Raw genomic sequence first — 19,309 nt, forward strand, 5'->3', positions numbered from 1 at the left:
ACAGTCTCCTAAGACGTTTTCCATTTCTGAACAAGGAAACAACAATTACATTTTAAGTTGCATTGGTTAAGAACAGAGAAACATAACTTGGCACGGGTTCCCATGCTGGCCTTTTAGAACGGATTGGTCTGTAACACCATACTAAGTCTGTTTTCTATCAGTGATTCTGAGCCAGCTTATTAAACAGATTTATACAATGAAAGAATCTAATAACAGAAACATTCACCTCCTTTATTACTTGGCATTATTTATGGTTTGAGTTTTTTCAGCTATTTTTTTATGCACTGGAATCTGCCAACATTATACTTATAAAGTTTATGTACCAGAGTATACGTGGGTTGGGGAAGTATTAGGTTTGTCTCCCCTATCCAGCCATGTGGCCTCCGGCAGACTCCGAGGACCTGTCTGCCCCATCCGCAAGTATTTTCAGCGTGGAATCCTATTTCCTCTAGAGTCCATGATTCTTGAGTCAAAACAAGGGCTTATCCCTCCCCGCCCCGTCACAAGGAATAATGCTTTTTTCAGCCTTGAATGTAGTGTGTGTGTGGGGGGAGGGTGGTTAGGAGAATTCTAGACTGTGTGAGGGTGTTTATAAGGGAATTAGATCATTTTCTACTATATGTCTCAGAATTTTCAAGATGGAAAAGATATCCAGAATCTCCTCTTCCTCCCCATTCATTCTAGGATAGTGAGGGGTAGAGCAGGGGTAGTGCAGAGTTTTGGAGGAACTGGAAGGTAGGGGCAGAGGAGAGGGCCTAAGCACAGAACTCCCCTGTTGTAGACAAGGTAGCAGGGAAGCACTCAGAGAGACATAATAACTGTGAGCCTGACGCAAGAATTGAAGGAACTGCTATGACAGTGCGGTCCTGGCCCTTCTCTGTCCCTCTGACCTTCTCCTTCCCAGCATCCTCCTGTGTGAAAGACTCGTTTTGATTCCTTTGTCCTTCTGAGGAGCACATAGGTGCTGCCTCCATCCCCAAAGTGCATCCTCTTTCCCAGGGAAAATACACGCATGTGTAAAGTGCTCTAACAAGGCCTGAGCTGAAGTGGTGATGCCAGCTACTTAGGGACTGTGCAGCAGCACTGTGGGGAAGTGGTGGCCTATTTGTAGGTCTGTGGGCTGAGGAGGAAGGTCTGGACAAGATGGAGAGCGGGAGCTTCTGGTGTACAAACACATGTCTGTGAGAAGAGTCACACTTCCTTCCTGTGTAAAGGAAGCCTTCACACTAGCTGAGGAGGAGCTCAGTGGTTAGAGCTAAGGGGATCAATGCAGGAGAAGGCCTATGCTTAAAGCAGTTTTTCTTTGAAAGACTACAGCGTTTAGGTTACCAGCTTGTGTTTCCTTAATATGGAAGCCATAGCCCAGCCATGTATCAGGAATTAGTCACTGCCTTCCATGTGGTTAGTAATAATGAATACAAGATTTTAGAGCTTAATGAATCAGTGGAAATTGCCACGGGTCTGCCAGGTGAATGGATCAAAGGACATCACATCTCTTGCATCCCCCTTTTCCAGTTCTTTTTCCTTATTACACTGTCATACATATGAGCTTCCATTTCATTAGCCTATTTGGGGTACGCCTGTAATCCCAGCACTTGGGAGGCCGAGGCAGGAGGATCACTGAGTTTAAGGCCAGCCTAAACTGTATAGCAACACCCTGTCTCAAAAATAAAATCCTAAGGGCTGGGGATTTAGCTCAGCGGCAAAAGCGCCTGCCTGGCAAGCGCAAGGTCGTGAGTTCGGTTCCCGGTACCGGAGAAAAACCAAAAAAATAAAAATAAAAATAAAAATAAAATCCTAGCTCTGCCCTTTTAAAAAATTGACATGTAATATTTGTACATATTTTTGGAGTAAAATACAGTAATTAGATACATGTATGCAGTGTGTAATGATCAAACAAGAATAATTAGCATTTCCATCTCCTGATATACCTGTAGTTTCCATGTGCTGGAGCCTTTGACCTTTTCTAATTACTGTGAGGTATTTCATAAGTTGTAGACTCTAGTCACCTCACCGTGCCGTAGAACACTAGAACTCCTTCTTCCGATCTAATTGTGGTACCTGTGATCAACCCCCTTTCTATTCCCTGTCCTTCTTCCTCTTCCTAGTCTCTACTGACTTTATTCTACTCTTTTTTGCGTTCATTCTTAGCATCCTCCAATAAGGGGGAACATGTGGTAGTTGTCTTTCTGTGCCTAGCTTATTTCACTTCATGGTGTTCTCCAGTTCCAACCATGCGGCCACCAGTAACAGGGCTCCATTTTTTCTTACGTTTCTTGTGGCTGAGTAATATTCTGTTACGTATGTGCCCCGCATTTTCTTTGTCCACTCATCCGTCAGTGGACAACTTGGTTGGTTCTTTATCTTGGTTACTGTGAACAGAGCTGCAGTGAACTCGAGAGGGCAGGGACCTTTGCTGTGATGGTTTCGTTTCCTTTGGCTGTACGCTATAGGATTGCGGGATTATACGGTTAGCCCAGCTGTAGTTTGTGAGGACTCTTCATACTGTTTTCCAGTTTTCCATACGGTGTGTATGACTTCCCCTTTCTTCATGTCCTCACCAGCACTTTTTTTAAACTTTTTAATAACAGCCATTCAAACTGTGGTAAGATTGATAATGTCATTGTGGTTTTAATTTGCATTTCCCCGATGATTAGGGATAGCGTTTTTCGTGTACATTTTGGTCGTGTGTGTTTGTGAAACATGTCTACTTAGATCATTTACCCGTTTTTATAAATTACATTTTGTTTTTGTTTTTGCTTTTGAGTTTTTTGAGTTCCTTATGTAGTTTAGATATCACCAGCTGTGGCTCTTAGTAGCTGTGTCACCCTAGATGTGTTATTTAACTTCTATATGTTCACCTTGGGGTTGTTGTAAGGATTCAGTGACTTAAAATGTGTAGAATACTTAAAGTATTGCCTGCCCACCTCATAAAAAATTGTAACTAGCAGTAAATACGATATAAGTATTAGGAATTATCTTTACATACATTTATCAGTGTGTATAATTGTGCTGTCCTTTTTCTCTGAGTCATAATATACAGAGAGCGTAACTTGCTTTTCATGTGAGCACATGTAGATCTAGCCAAAGATATTGATTCAAATTAACTTTTATTGAAAATTGTAATAACCCTAACAGAGATTAGAAATTGTATATGGTGGCAGCGCTCCAAGATTGAATCTTGCTGTGGTTGATTTACATCCTTCACAGTCCAGAATTGCATCCAGGCATGGTGGCGGACACCTGTAATCCTAGCACGAAGGAGGATCGCTGTGAATTTGAGGCCAGCCTGGGCTCCATCGTGAGTTCGAAGCTAGCCTGACCTACACAGCGAGACTTTGTCTCAAAAACAAAACAAAACAATAGTCTAGCATTGCAGTCTCTACACGGGCAGTTTGGTCTGTGAAATTTTTAGATATTTGTTTTTTAAATCCATATTAGGACATGTTATTCACTGTTTGGAGAAAATAATGTGTACCAATTTCTAGGCTGCTTGAAGAACTTGTAAATTGTTGCTTTAAATCTCCCTAAAATATAGGACAGGGGGGATTTGACATCCTGTGTTTAAAAAACACATTTTTAAGTCAAGTGTAAGGTAAATAGGTCACTTCACATCTCAGCCTCGTAAGTTCGACCTTCTGCCCGCTGTTGTGGTTTGTGGGTGTGCTGTCAGAAGCAAAGCAGGGGAGGGAACCTTTTGATCTCTTGCTCCTGGGTCATCATTAAGAAGTGCTGGCGCTTGCCAAGTCGCACTGTTCTCCCTGGTTCACCCCGTAGGTAACAGGGAAGCCAGCTCCTAATGAAATATGTCCCAGATCTGTGTGTTGTGGTTATTTGTGTGTCTGTGGAGGAGTCGTTAGACAGGTCTGTGAAAACAAGGACGAAGGTGGTGTTGGCCCAGCGCGTCTAGTGGGTGCTAGTTCTCCCAAATGACGGGTACCCTGCCCAACTCACTTCTGGTACTGAAGTGGCCGGAGCAGTTGGCACACCGCAAATTGACACTGACCTTGGCCATGCTGTTGGGGTAAGAGGACTTCAGGATGAACTCCTTGAACAATCTCGCCACTGTGGCGGGCACAAACAGGCTTTTCTTTAGCAGCAGACGTTCATGCCTTCTTGCTCCAACTTTTTTTTCTTGAACAAACATATGTATTGTGGCCAATGCAAGGAAAATCCCACTCACCATTTTGATCTGAGTTGCTTCTGTCCTGGAACAATAGTGTAGTGTACCAGGGGCCCTGGAGAATCTGGTTTGCCGGTCTGCATTTAGTTTTGTGAATGTCTTTGGAAGACCCTCACATCACTTCTCCGTCTTTTGGCTAAGATAGAGTCTGGAAGACCCTCAGGCCAGGAAGTCACTGGCATTACTGCAGGACCTCCTGCCATCACCAGTGACATCCTAGCTTTGTATCCTGGCTTCTTTTTCCATTGCCAGAGAATGAGCCTCAGTAATAGCTTCAGGCTCAGCACTAAGTACTTGGGAAAACACCCGCAAGTCAAAGTACTTTCTAAATCCCCACCTTCTCCCATAAAGCTGCCTCTTCCTAACCCAAATGGGCATAACAAAGGATTAATATTCCTCTTTGAGCACCTACTTCATGAAGATGGAAAAAATATGCCTGCGAGCATTGCAGACTCCTGAACAAGCACTTTCCAAGTACCACGTACAAGGGTAGACATTTTTTCAGCATCAGTTTTTTTTGTATCTCAAAATCCTGAGAGGTGTATAACCACTGACTTAGTCGTGCTAATTGAGAAGCCTACCCTATATTAGGCTTAGACTACAGTGATGAGCAAAACAGTCCTTGGTTTCAGGTAGAAAAGTGGATGTGTTATTTCAGTAGAAGAGAAAACTCGGTTCAAACGATTAGTACTTTCTCAAGGCCAAAGGACCGTAAAGGTTGAGCCACACTTCAACTCCCATCTGACTACAAAGACTGTCCTCCTCCTATTGTGCCCTACCGTCTTCCTATAGGAAGTTTAATCTGTGGTTCTACTTAAAATATGAGGAAACATCTGGAATATTAGTTTTCAACCACATTTCAGACACGGAAAGTGGAGCCTAAGGAATAGCCCAGTTGGCTCCTTTCTGAGAGTGGGTAAGAGTAGAAAAGAATTGCTGATCTCAAGCATTTTGTTACCAGAATAACCCCACAGGAGAGGCCTGGCTGAACTGGGATTCGTGTGGGCCAGACAATGTGGGGGATTTATTTCCAAAGCTGGAGGACGGTGCAGCTCGGTATCCTCCCTCGAGTCCCACTTGCATCTGGGTGAGGACTTCCTGCCGGCTGGGGTAGCGTACCCCAGCACCGAGGCAGTTAACGACAAAACAAGAAGCGGGCTCTGGCTACAAACCTGATGGTTTGAGTTCCAGAGCACAGGATAAAAATACACAACTGGGAAAGCAAGCTCCCAATTAAGTGGAAGAGCTCAGGCAGGAGAAGTTGCAAGACAGGGTAGCCCGTGACCACATGCGGGCCTGCTGTCTCCTTCCGCGGCCCCGCTCACCCGGCCCCGTACTTAGCGCTGGCCCCAGATTCGTGTGAGGGAAGTCAGCTGGCAGCACACAGGCTTTTTCTCTTTTCCATTCAAAGAAAATCTTGCCTGCCTTCAGCCCACCAGTTTCTCTTGTTTGACATCGTGGAATAGCGGAACGTCAGAACTGGAAGGGTCCTTGGCGATCATCTAACCTAGTCCCACTCTGGAGTTTAATGCTGTGGAAACCTAGGCTCACTCAGGGTGAGTGACTTGAGCCAATGGTCTTGTCACTTAGAGACAGGACTGAAGTCGCTGTCTTCTGATGGCCACCTTCCCCCTCCCACCTGTTACGCTAAGCCAACACCATTGAGTGCCCCGCCGGTCACACCTTTCCCTTCTGCTCCCCCAAACATGGGAGCTGTCAGTCCCCTTCTTTTAGAGGAGGAGATGTTAAGGCAGGGAGGGTGAGCCGAGCCCACAGGACGGACGAGAACAGATGCCAGGAAGGGAGCCACAGGATCCTGGCGAGCGGGCCTGGGCCTTCACCATCTGACCACACTCCCTCTCTAAGAACAAATTTGGTCTCTTTTGAGTTCCAAACCCACAGCTAATGGCTCTACAGTGCCTGGCTTCCTCTTGCCACTGACTCTCCCCTGCACCACCGCCTGGGACAGCCGTACAACTACAGTGACTTTGCATCTTGCCAAGACAAGCCCAATAGTTACTTTCGGACTCGGGTTCTTGCCAGGCCTGAAATAGTAATTGCCTGAAGGGTTCCAAAAAGCTGGGCTTTATCTGCAGCAGAGACTCGGTAAATCAAAACACAGGTCTTATCTCCCGGTTCGCTCCTCTCTGTTGTGTGGTCTCCTACATAAAAAATGTTACCTAATTGCCTGAAACAGCTGGCCTGATGTTTAATTATTTTAGCTTGCTAACCTGATGTCCTGGGCCAATAAATGGCACACAAAGAGTGGATAATGCTCTTCGCAGATCATACTTGTGCATGCTTTATGAGAAACGCTGATTTGAGCCACCAGAGGGAATTCCAAATTTGAGCGCTGTTAGCAATAACTGCATTTGCCTGATGTTGTTGGAACTCTTCTTCCCCCATCTGAAGACCGGTTTGCTCCAAAGATGCCTTTAATCCTGTCCCAGGCATTCCAGTGGCTGCCCTCCTGCACTCCGCACCGCCCTGTGTGGAGCACATTGAACCCTCAGCTTCAGGCTGGGTCTCCTCTCGAGCTGTGGCTTCCCGGGAAGCAAAGCCCAGGGAAGAGGCAGCATGGTGTCACTGGCTAATGACAGCGCGGGACTGTAGGCCAACAAACGTCCGCACAGCCTGCTCCCTGACCTTGAGAACACGGAGTTTCAGCCTTCAGCCTTCAGCCCAGCCACCATGGGCCCTGGGTCTGACCGGCCCCTATTCCGTGCCTCAGTGCCTTTGCTTGTCCCTGAGATGTCCCCTGCCATGCCCTTCACCTCATCTCTTCTTCCCTCCCTCTGACAGATGCTACTGGCTTCTCCTTCCAGTGTCAGGCCAAGTAGCAACACTTTTGCTCCATCTTCTTCACCCCTTGGTAGGATCCCGTGGGCTAATATCTAATCTACATCCCCGTCCACCTGCCTATCTCTTTCACTGGGATTCTTCCAGACTTTTCCATGATGCCTAGAATAGCATCTAATACAGAGCAAGTGCTCTGTAAATATGTGCCAAATAGGAGACGTATTTTGAAGATGTCATGCTTAGGCCAGTGGAAGGAATGGTCAGACAGCTCTTTATAAGCCTGTGTGACGTTTGTGTTTGAGTTTAAAAGGGGAGGAGAAAGAGGAAAGAGGTAGAAAATGAACAGAAAGAAGAACTAAGCCGTGCCATCAGAGTGGCATGGCCCCTTCTTCGGCAAATGTCTGCTCAGACTGACAGGCAAGACTGTACTCTGCCAGGTTCCTGCGAATAATGCACAACAATTCTGCCATTTAGGTTTATTAAATTAACAGTTGCAACTTAAATTATGTTTCGCTATTTTCCCCCTAAGGAATTCCTCATGCGTTCAATCGATTTGTCAAAGATGCCAGCTCCAGCCTTTGCCAGCCCATTTGTGGAACTGCTACCGCGTGATCCAAAACTCCTTCTCACGTCAGACCCCGCTGACACGATTGGAGTTTGGGAAATGCCTGTGCAGTGCTGGGGGGGGTGTGGCTCTCACCGCTTTGTTTTCTTAAAAATGTTACATCTGCGCAGAGTAGTGTCTTCTGCAGGTGGAGCGTGTGTGTGCAGCTAGCCTTCCACATCAGCCGGCTCCCCATCTGTGGATTCAGCCAACTGCACATCAAAAATGTACAGGAAAAAATGGCATCTCTGTAGAACATAGAGAGGCTATATTCTTTTTCTTTTGATTATTCCCTAAGCAACGTATTTAACAACTGTTTGCATGGCATTCACGTTGTGTTGGGTACTAGCAACTATCTAGAGGTGATTTAAAGCATGTGGGAGGATTGCATGGGGCAATGCAGTGCTACACTGTTTCATGTGAGGGCCTTGAGCATCATGCGTTTGGGTATCTGCAGGGAGCCCAGGCCCAGTGCCCCGTGGATACTGAGGGCCAGCTGCCCGTTACACCTATTATACTGAGGTGTTCTCCATCTTCCTCCCCAGTTGTCACACAGAGCCACACCCTCCCCCACATAGCAATCGTGGACATCTGTAAGTGTTCTAGAGCGTAACACGGGAGGCACAGCCTAACGTGTCGGACCGCAGACTGCAGGCTGATTTCCATGTTCCTGCCCGCCCTGCGGTGAGATGTCAGCCCGGTACCGGGGTTTCTGAAGAGTCCTCATGCTCTGAGGACAAGCGCTATTTCCAGCCAAAGTTGTCCACCTGCAACTTTCTGCTAGTGTTAGCAGTTTCATCTCCCACTATTAGAGTCCAGCTGCAGTGTCTTTGAAGTTCGTCCCATAATGGTAAATGTTGGCTATAATTTTCTTGGCCCTTGCTGGAGAGTGCATTCCTTCCTGTTGGTATGATAATAGCCACAGTGATATTGGCTATATTCTAGCTGGCCACCTCAGCAATTGTTTTTGCTCCCATAGTGACACAGAAAGAGCTTTGTACCGAGCATCGGGAAACTTGGGTCTGACCCGTGCCTGCCAGGAAACCATGTGACCTTGCACATGTCCTCTCTCTTCTCGAATCCTCATTTTCTTGCTCTCTAAAATGCTAGGTAAGGACTAGATCTCTAAAGCCTTTCCAGATCTAAGTCTATGACCCCGTAATTCAGAGAAGGTGCAGTTATTCCCAATTCTCCTTCTCCCTCTGCCTTAGCTTGAGGCCTCTCCCAATAGCTTTCCTGTGTACAAATGCCAGTATCAAGCCAGGGTCTAGGGATACCAGTGATAGAGAACCTAGGGTCATTCTGAACATTTGAACTTGAAACCCACAGAGAGCTTTTTATTCTAATAAAAGGGCATGATATTCATAATATGACACCCACTACATCAAACTCTGTCATATTAAGGAAACCTTAGAATTCAGATCTATAGTCTATCTTGATAATTTACAATTCTGCTGGGATTAGTATAAGGAATAATTATATCTATTTATTTATTCTACTGACAGAATGTTGATGCTAAGTTTTCATATTGTCTATGTCACTTGAGATTGTAATTAAATAATATGTCAAATGTATTGATCATATTCTTATAAATTTGCTTGATATGCTGTAGAGGCCTTTTGTTATTAGAATGTATCATGAGATTAAATTCAAAAGTTTGCCAGGCCATCTAAGTCTAAGAGATCTTTTTCTGAATAAACCACAATTTTTTGATGGTTTGTCATTTTGATATTGGCTAAAGTCATTTCTTTTTCCTCTCTAGTGCAGGTCTGTATCTCTTTTATCTTTGGTCAGACTAAATAGCTACCATCACATTAGGAGGAAAAGTACTGTGCATCTCTAAAGGTGGACTTTAAAGTTTCACTTCTTCATAAATTTACAATTTTTCAGAGAACAGTCACTTTTTTTATTCATTTATTATGCAGATTTCCAGTGGGATTTGAACTCACGTCTCTTTTGCTCCTGCTTCTCCTGCTGTTCCTAGACAGCTTCACTATGAACCAAAAAGATGTGAGTTCCTCATTTGTTGCCTCATCTCTTAGCTGGGAATATTGGTGAAAAAGTATATTTAACTGCAAAATTTTCCAGCACATTTCTCTTCTACTTTTCTTAAGTTACAGAACATTTGCCTCCTTTAGTGGCTGGACCCAGAGGGTACAATTAGACTTTTTTAATATTTGCTTTGGATGTTTCATATGTTTTCTTAGTTGGCAAGGAGGACTTCTTCAATCTGCCTGAAACATATGTAATCAGCTCTTTAGTCATAATAATATATCACATGTGTATAATGCCTCAACATTTACAAAGGCCTTTCCTATGCATTATCTCAGATGATCCTTAAAGCATGCTATGATTTAGGCAGGGGTTATAATTATTAGTTCATGTTACAGATTTTTAAAAATGTAATCTAGAGAATTTAAGATATTTTATATCATACAATTAATACGTAGTAAAGCTGAGACTAAAACATATATCTCTTAAATCCTTAATCTTTTACTCTCCCATGGTATTCTTTTTTCTGAACTTTACAAACATAATTTAAAATGTACCTCCAACTTCTTTTCTCTCTCTTTTTTTTTTTTTTGGTTTGTATGTTTTAAGACACAGTCTCCCTATGTAGCCCAGGCTGGGCTTGAACTCACAGCAATCCTCCTGCCTCACCCTCCCAAGTGCTGGGATTACAGGCGTGCACCACCACACCTGGCTCTTCATTAGTTTAAAATAGACATGGCATAAAATAGAGTAGCACCTTGTTAATCCAAGGAAGGACATGGCAGTAGCACAAGAAAGACACTCATTATATTTGGACTCACAGCCCTCCTACCTCGCCTTCCTTAACCATCCATCCTCTCTCTGGCTTTTTGGGGAAACTCTTGACCGTGGAGCTTGGTTGTGGTCCTAGGCCAGGAAGAAAGCTGAGAGTAAAAGCAGGAATGGTGGGTGGCCAGTGACCCCTAGAAAGAGGGCATTGGGCCTAGGATGGTAGGAGGCTGAAGCCCGGAAGTGCTTTGCTCTGTGGGCCGTCTGGGTAGCCCTGAAGACCGCTAGGAATCTTGCCCCCTATCCTTCACATTTAGGAAGCCTTGCTCTTTTGACTGTCACTCAGGGTGACATTTGGTCTCTTTACACTGGAGCACGCCCTAGGAAGGTTGGTCCTTCGGCTGCTCTAGATTCTGAGAATCAGGCTGACCTAGTGCTCGCCAGTGCTTTGGCTGGGAGACAAGAAAGAAAAGCCGTAAGGACCTGGAGGGCTGGAATGCAGACCTAGCAGTCTGTGTGACCTTAGGCAGGTGAGTTGCTCTCTCTTGGTTGCTTCCTCAGTGGATAACAACACCTATTCCCATATATTTCCGGTGGTGGTTTTGTGAGGTAAGATCAAACACGCCGTTCTCACTCTATAGAAGATGCTAGTTGAGAAGACTGCTTTGGAGGAGTTACCAAACCGAGCAGTTGCAGTGCGCGGAAAGGATTCTTGGCTGTCCTCACACTTGGTGAGAGGCAGTGCTGCCTGCTTGGGTTGCACCATCTTACCAAACCCCGGGCCGTCCCTCCAGCCCTGAGATTGTAACCGGACCATTTCTCAACGCTGACATTTCTTCAGAGCTGAAGTTCGGCCAAGAACATGACCTCGCTCTCCCTCCCACTCTTCTTTCCTCCTTCCTCCCTTTTTCCTGCCTCCACTTCATTTCAAACAAGTGAGTTGTGTTAGTTGGTTTATTAATGAGGTTTTTCCAGCCTCTTCTTTTTTTTTTTTTTGTCCTTGACCATAAAGAACTTCCAGTTACTTGAAACTGAAAATAAAATTTGGCCAGAAGTAAGCTAGAAGTATCATCTTACTGATATTGATATTTTTAAGCCTGTCTTTTAAAAAATAAAGGCAGCTCTGAGAGAAAGTGGGGATTTGTTATGGGATGAATATCTGTTTGAGGACCCTAGAGTGAGGACTTCATATCTTTTTCCAAAAACAAGGCGCCTGACTTCTTTACAGGGAGAGTTGTGGCTATTTTGATGCCTTTTGAAAGCGCCACAATTAATTTGATTGAGCTGCTAAGAAGTCAGCTTTGGGGGAAAAAAAAAAAGAAAGAGAAAGGATAATAGTCACATGGACTTAGCATCACATGGAGAAATTCACTGTAACCCCAGCAGTCTTTTAGACAGCTGATGACCATGGGCCAGATTGTTCATTTCACAAAGGGGAGTCTTTTAAAAATGAGAAGACTTTTGTCTAGAGCCCAAAACCTCCCCGGGGGAAAGCCTCATTTATAACCACTCTGATTATTCTTTTCCTCTTGAATCTCGGTAGTTAAGTATGAATTTATACAGGGCATTCAGCGACACCGGCATAGTGTAGTGCAGCGAGCGACTGGCATGCAGGGCTTCTAGCCTTGGGTTCCAGTCGCAGCTCTGATCCTCCCTAGAGAGCTGCGCCATCACAGGAGCGGCCCTGACCAGGGTTTCGTTTCTCCCTTGTAAAACGAAGCCGGAACATTCATCCTTCATTCTTGGGAGGACTGGTTTGAAAGAGAAAGATAGTTGATAACCACAACTACTTCGAGAAGTACCTTAGATGGTCTTAAAATTATAACCTTGGAGGTGTACACAGGAGACGCATTGGAGTAGAGAACTGGTGACCAAGCTCCCCAGCTCCTCCTCCCTATGGCCTCTCAGGCAAAATGTGCGTCTCTGTTTCCTCAATGGGCCTCTCTTCCTCTAGGGGCCTGGAGGCTTTTCATCACCAGTCCCCAGGAAGCGAGGGGCCTGAGGGGTACTCTGGGCAAGAGCTGTCCAGCAGACCGGGCAGCCCCCACTTCGCTTCAGGCCCCTTGGGGTTTTCTAATATGTTGATTCTCCTCTTTCCCAGACCCCTTTCCCTTCTTATTTACATGTTCTTCCCAGAGGAAAGGGATGGCTCCTAAAAGGCCGGAGGAAGCAGGATGGGAACTGTTGGTGTCTGTGAGGTGTGGGGCGTTCTTCGCTTCCAGCTGGGATGCTCCTCCTCCATACTCAGCCTTCCGCTGCCTTCTCAGGGCCTCTGCGGGAGCACTTGGCTCACAGGGTGACACGGGCTCCTTCCTGCCAGGCTGAGAACTCTGCCGGGGCACCGGTTCTTCCTTTCTTTTTCTGTGTATCCCCAGTGCCGCACACATGCTAAGTCCTCCATAAATGTTTGGATCAATGCAGGAATATAGGTGAAAGTAATCCATCTTCACTGGACACAGTGGCAAGGCTGACGCCTGTAGCTGAAGTATGAAGTGATCACACAGCGAAACTAGAACAGAGATCTATCTACCCGTTCTAGAATATTCTGACTCTGAGTATTTAGCTATCCTGACTCAGCTGACTGTGTGTTTGTAAAAAATCAAACTGAAGAAGACTCCAAAAGGAAGTAAGGCTAGAACCAGGCTTAAAATCTAACCCAGACAGTTACTGGTTATTTGATCTTGGCCAAATCCTGGCCCCTGTCTCTTCGCTTTTGCCTCTTTTTTGAAATGAGGGTATAGACTGTGAGAGTCTAGATTGTGTTTCCTTGTATTCAAAAAGCCTAATGGTCTAAGTATTTCAGGAGTTTCTGGGATGCTGGGGATATAGCTCAACAACACAGCCCCTGCCTGGCAAGTGCAAGGTCATGAGATTTCAGGTACAAAAAAGAAAGTTTCTGGAAGAAACCTTGAGCTGCTCAAGGAGAAGTAAAAAATGTTTAAAGAGTAAGAGAGTTATTGCAAAGGAAATTTTTTGTTAGGGATTCCAAAACTCCCTATCTTAGAATCCATTTCCTCTGCATCCCAACTTTGCCTGTGCTTTCAAAGCTCGCCTCCACCACCCACCCTGCCCACGGAGTCTTCTGGGTGTCTGACTCTCCCAGCGAACCGCAGCACAAGCCCCAGGCTGCATCACTGTCACATTTTGGGAGCACTTGCAGGGCTGTAGGGACCACTGTAAGTAACAATCCACCATCCAAAGAGCACCTCGACCTTTTCCTGTCTGTGGGGCTGACTCTCAAATTCCACCCTATCCCACTCACACTTGGTGTCCTAACCTGGATGGTTCTCAGGCCTCTAGAGGATTGAACAGGTGACCTCCTGCCCCAGGGAGACAGGCGCTGCCAGAGGGTGCTGAGCCTTCCCGGACAGACCTGTGCCGGCTCTCCCTGGGGGCTTTCCACACCAGTGCATTCTTGGTCAGTGGCAGGCACATTTCACACTGAATTCCACCCCATGGGGCTGTGTCTAATTGGACAAATTTGAGCAGCAGGCAGCATAGCCCCTGCAGCAGGGAACACTGATATATGGCCCGAGCAAGGACTCAAGTCTTAAAGTGACAGGGGTCCTTTTCCAAGAATGATTGGCTGGATTCCAGGAGTACCAAGCCTGAGGATGATGATTCGGAAGAGAGTGATGGGCCGGCTTCACAAAGCAGGGCCTCTTTTAAGGAGGTGTTTTTGAAAAGCGTGTCTCCATTACTCCTGTGACAGGATAAACAGGATAGGGTGGTCCCTAGGACTATCATCTCAACCCGGGTCACGCTGAATGCCTCTCCCACCAAACGCTCACCATGTCTGGATCCAGATTAAATCTGGCTGTAGTATCCACCAAGGAAGCCATGGCAGAGGGAAAAAAAAAAAAAAAAAGGAAAAGGATATTGCAATACATTCCTGAACACTCACCGTTCACAAGTTCAGGATCCGTCGAATATCTATTAAATGCTCCTGTGGGTACTGTGAATGCACCCTTCTGCTTGGATGCAGTGGGGAGCTTGTGGAGTTTTGGTCTAAAGAGAAGAAAAGATTTTATTAAAATACTTTTACAAATAAGTATAATTACAGTTCGTGTGAAGATTATGAAGGAAAAAATTCTGTGTGGTCCGAGGGCATCTGAAAAGGGGACTTGGGGAGTTTCCCTTAGGAGGTGACGTGTCAGCTGAGCGCCTGATGGGTAAGTTAAGCCAGCAAAGGTGACGAGTGGGGGAGGTAAAAGAAGGGCTCAAGAAGTTGAGAGAGGCCTGAGTGGCTGCTGGAGCTCAGGTCGCAGAGGGGAGTAGCACGGGCTGGGACTGTGGAGCCTCGCTGCTCAAGTGGATCTTAGTCTTAAGCAAAAAGCAATGGCAAGCATGTTTTCAGCATAGGATGGTGTTTGAGTTTTTAAAAGATCACTCTGGTGAGAGTGTGGCCAACAGGAGACTGTTTCAGAAATCCAGTGGAACATGATGGCGGCTGTCAGTAGCAAGTAGTCCACTAACAGATCGGAGTGATATTAGGAGGTGGATTCAGTAGAGCTGTGTGATCAAGGAGGGCTGTTAAAGATGGTCCCCAGTTTTCTGACTCACTTTATTCATTTGTATTTCATGTACTGAACGTTGCCAGTCATATGCAGAAAGAGACTTAGACACATTGTGTTTCCAATGCAAATGTCAAGACATTGACTTGACTCTACAGATAGAGTTGTCTAAGAGATGTTTAGGCCAGGTGTTTCCTGGGGACAGATGGAGTAAGATGAGGGGGAGATGTTAAAAAGATGATTAGATGCCCTGTAAGGGGATTATAGGTTTAAGGAAACATTTACAAATTAATACATTAAGAGCCAAGCATGGTGGTGCCCGCCTGTAGTTAATTGCAGTGCTCTGGGCTGAGATTAGAGGCTGAGGCAGAACGATTGCAAATTTGAGCTCAGCCTGGGCAAAGTAGTGACTTAGGGAGGCCCTGTCTCAAAAAGATAAAAATTTCAAAAGGCTGGAAATGTAGCTTAGTGCAAAGGTCCTGGATTCAATCCCTAGTGCAGGAAAAAAAATATATTAAGTATAAATCTTCAAGATTTTATAGAAATGTGATGAGACTGTCTTGCAAGTTAAATGGCAGACACGTACATGTTATTTAGAGGGGAGCTAGTGGAGTAGATACAAAATGAGGCAGATTTGACCAAAAAGTCCTTGCAAAGGCTGCATTCATTTCACAGCGTGTCAGCGGTAAATGTGACTGTATTTAAAGTTTATTGTGCTTCTTGGTGGGGTGTTACTGGTGAGAGTACAAATTGGCTCACAGTTTTTGGAAGGCATTTCGTAGTAGTGATTATTTACTAATTGTTCATTCTTTTCAACCCGCCAATTTATCCCCTAGGAATTTATTCCACAAAAAATACAGATAAAAGTATTAAGGTAGGTAAAATCAGTATTGTAAAGGTTGACCATCCCTAATCTAAAAGTCTGAAATCAGAAATGCTTTAAAATCTGTTGCTGTTTCAAAACTTTCAGATTTCAGAGTACTACTTAGGGTACCCAATAGGTGAAGCAAATATTTCATTATTTAAAAAACTTCAAAATCTGAAACATTTTACATCCCAAGCATTTCAGATAAAGGATATTCAGTGGCAAAGGAAAAAAGAAAGAACTCAGTTATCATTAGAGGAGGGAGTAACAATAAACTTCAATATATACCTGTTATGGAATAGCATTATAATAATAATAGTATAATATATAATAATAATAGCATTTATTATTAAATAATATATAATAATAATAGCATTTATTATTAAAAAATAACATTTAAGAACGTGTTTTAAGTTTAGAAAAAAGTTGAAAAGCAGTGTGTATGGTATGACACTACAGGGGGAAATCTAGGTGCTAGTGTAAACATAAACTCAAAACTCAGTTGATGGTGAGTAAAATATTTTACAGTTATCCTTGTCATAGTCAATTCAGGCTATTTTAACAGAATTCCACAGACTGGGTAACTTAATAGAAATTTTCTTCTCAGTATTCTGGAGGCTGGAAGGCCGAGATCAAGGTGCCAGCAGATCTGGTGTCTGGTGAGGACCTACTTCCTGCTTTACTGGTGGCTGTGATTTGTGCTGTGTCATCATATTCCAAAGAGCCAGAAGGAAGAAGCAAACTCTCCCTCTATAAGGGCGCTAATCCTATCAGGAGGCCTCCACCCTCAACCCCAGTCACTGCCAAAGGTCCCACCTCCAAATATTAAAACATCAGCACTCAAGGGCCCAACATCACTTTTCTAATCAGAAATAGCACTTTTTAAGTAGAACAAAAGGGAAGAGGCAGAAATAGCTACTGACTATGGAATGGCTCTTCTGGGGGACACTTTGGAGGAGGACAGACTGGTTCCATGCCCTGACATGTCCTCTCTGCCTCCCCCACACTCACTTTTGTGACCAGGAGACACAGCTCACGTATTTAACTCTTCCAGGAAGTTATCCCTGATTTTCAAGTTCAGAGTATTTGTTTCAAGAGCATTTACTGAGAACTTCTTTTCATTAGACACAGTTAGGCACTGGAAGTAGAAAAGTAAGACACCATCCTTGTTCTACCAGAGCTTATTATAAGTGGGAAAAATTGCCAAGTAAACAAATTATTTCGATACAGAATTTATCTAGATGTCTTGAGGTCTCTTCCAAGTTGAAAAGCTATCAATTCAATGAACAGCGTCCCTGAAATTTCTAGTTTCTTTTCATAGGCTGAGGAAAAAGCTCCAGTTGCTCTCTTTTTTGTGGATTCACTCCTGAATTGGCCAGGGTCTATAAATCTGCTGAGCAGCCAGCTGTCCTTCCAGAGGAAGGTTTATGAAGGAAGCCAATATGTGATCTGTGGCCACGCCCTCCCTAAATCTCGATAGTACCCCATCCTCCGCAGCCTCGACCCCATGAGCCTCCTCCGGCCTGCCTCGTCATCCTTCAGCAGCAAATGCCACAGAGCACGCAGGGGACACACACAGGATTTGGGCCGCGTAGTGCTGGGAGAAAGGAGATCTGAATTCTAATCCTAGCACTGTTACTTTGCTCAGAGCCTGGCCTTGAATAAATTACTTTCTCTCTCTCTGAGACTCAGTTTCCTTATTTGCAAAATCAACAGATGGTGCTGTAGTCTCAGTCAACTTTGACATCCTGTAGTCATGGTGAGACGATTCTGCCGTTTTCCTGGTGAGTCAGGAGCAGCCTGGGACCTGTCTCGGTGAAGGATGTGTTCTGAGTCCTGACGGAGCGGCTTAGCACAAAGCCAGGCACAGCCTGTGTTTAGCACCTGTTGATTGTTGAGCAGAATACTGCTCCTGATTGAACTTGGACTGCAGGTGCTCCATGTTGTAGTGGCAAGAGAAGCGTAGGAGGCCCTTTCCTGCCTCTCAGAGCTTGCAATTTTCTTGGAAAGGCAAGAGTAATACACACGAGTCCTAGCACTTTCACACAAAGGGTGGGGCAGGGGCACGGGGGAGATTGTGAGGCCTAGCATTAAGAGGTAGGCTTTTTGTTTGGGTAATTTCCAAGGGTTCCTGCGGAACTTCAGAGAATTTGCCCCTTTGTAGCATATGGCAACCCCTGTTGCCTTTCAGCCAGGATATCCTGTTCTGTGAACCACTTTCAAACAGGGTATGAATGCTGGAGCTTGCGGAATTTCCATGGGAGTATGGAGAGCATTAGAAAGCAACCAGAGGTCCCGTCCCTGTACGTGAGAGTCTGCTGACTATCCACCCCGGCACAGGAAAAGGTCACCTGGTGAAAGCGCAGACTGGCTTAAGGCAACTTCAACCTCAAGTAAAAGGTCCTTCTTACATTCCACACCTAAGGGGAATGAAAGAGAATTTTTGTGAAATGAACTCATAATGCATTTTAGTGCCGTTCTAGTCCAGCATGGGCTTGTCACTGTGGATATAAGGCCATATGGCAGGTGGACGACGTGTGCTTCTTGGCCAGAAGTGACTGCCCTTCCGAATGTGCGGCCCATCACTGGGAATGACAAGAGCTTTATCTGCCTGTAATTGAACCCGTGATGGGTTTGGGTGGTGTCCTTTTTTTGGTTTGTACCAAGCCAGTCTTTTCCATGTATCATCCTGTGCTGGTCTGTCTCTTCTGCATGTTTGGGCTAATCTTTTCCATATGTGTGTCTGGTTTGGCATGTGGGTCCTGACCTCCCATGAGCAGGGTGAGGCTGCCTCAGACAAGCGTGGAGTTGCCGCCCAGCCCACCAGATCCTAGAGCTGAGCCGCTGGCTGCTGCTTTATCCCGCCTGTCTCAGGGAGCCTCTGTGGACCAGCACCCAGGTGGATTCTCTTTGGGGCTCTGTGGGGCAAGAGAAGGTGGCAGTCTTTAAACAGATACTGTGTGTGACTCACCTAACAGTGGGTCTGAGGGACGGCCAGCTCTCACACAAGGAGTTCTCTAGGCCGTGAACTTCCTGTTCCGATACCAGCATCCCCTTCGCCTCCCTTCACTATCCTGGGGAGCAGCCTTTTCCCCACAGGAGCCCCTGCTCACCATGCCTGTGAGGTGCAAGTAGTTCATTGGCAAGTTTTATGGCCCCATACTGAGAGAAGGAAACAACCTGACAACAGAAGGACAAATAATTTTACAAAGTTCTTTCAAATTCATTCCCTCTACTAAGCTCTATGCTACTCTGCGAAGTAAAAACTACTACCCTTCTTACACGAGAGGCTCAGAGAAGGCAAAGGCTGGGAGAAGTCATGCTGCATGTAAGGGGCGGAGCCAGGACTGTGTCCTGTTTCCTCACTCCGAGTCCGGTGCTCTTTCTAGACTCCTGCCCCACCTGCACTGATACTGCCGCAGACCCCACCGAGGAGCTTGTCCAGGAGCGAGCCCTGTCTCCCGGTGCCACCTGCCTTCCTCTGGGGCCTTCATGGCGTATGGGGCAGACGGGAGGCCCATGGTGAACAGCAGCAGTTGCTACACAGGCAGCAGCTGACCGTCAGAGCTTGTCAGCCACCATGG

At 45.5% G+C, this 19,309-nt stretch overlaps 1 protein-coding gene across 1 annotated transcript in view; it reads left to right on the forward strand.

Moving 5' to 3' along the window:
• The window catches only part of Bcas3 (breast carcinoma amplified sequence 3), a gene marked incomplete in the record, with an annotated part of 520,369 nt that overhangs the window by 448,093 nt on the left and 52,967 nt on the right, over positions 1-19,309 (forward strand).

The sequence above is a fragment of the Chinchilla lanigera genome, unplaced genomic scaffold (assembly GCF_000276665.1).
Source record: "Chinchilla lanigera isolate Chin_1 unplaced genomic scaffold, ChiLan1.0 scaffold00050, whole genome shotgun sequence".
NCBI lineage: Eukaryota > Metazoa > Chordata > Mammalia > Rodentia > Chinchillidae > Chinchilla > Chinchilla lanigera.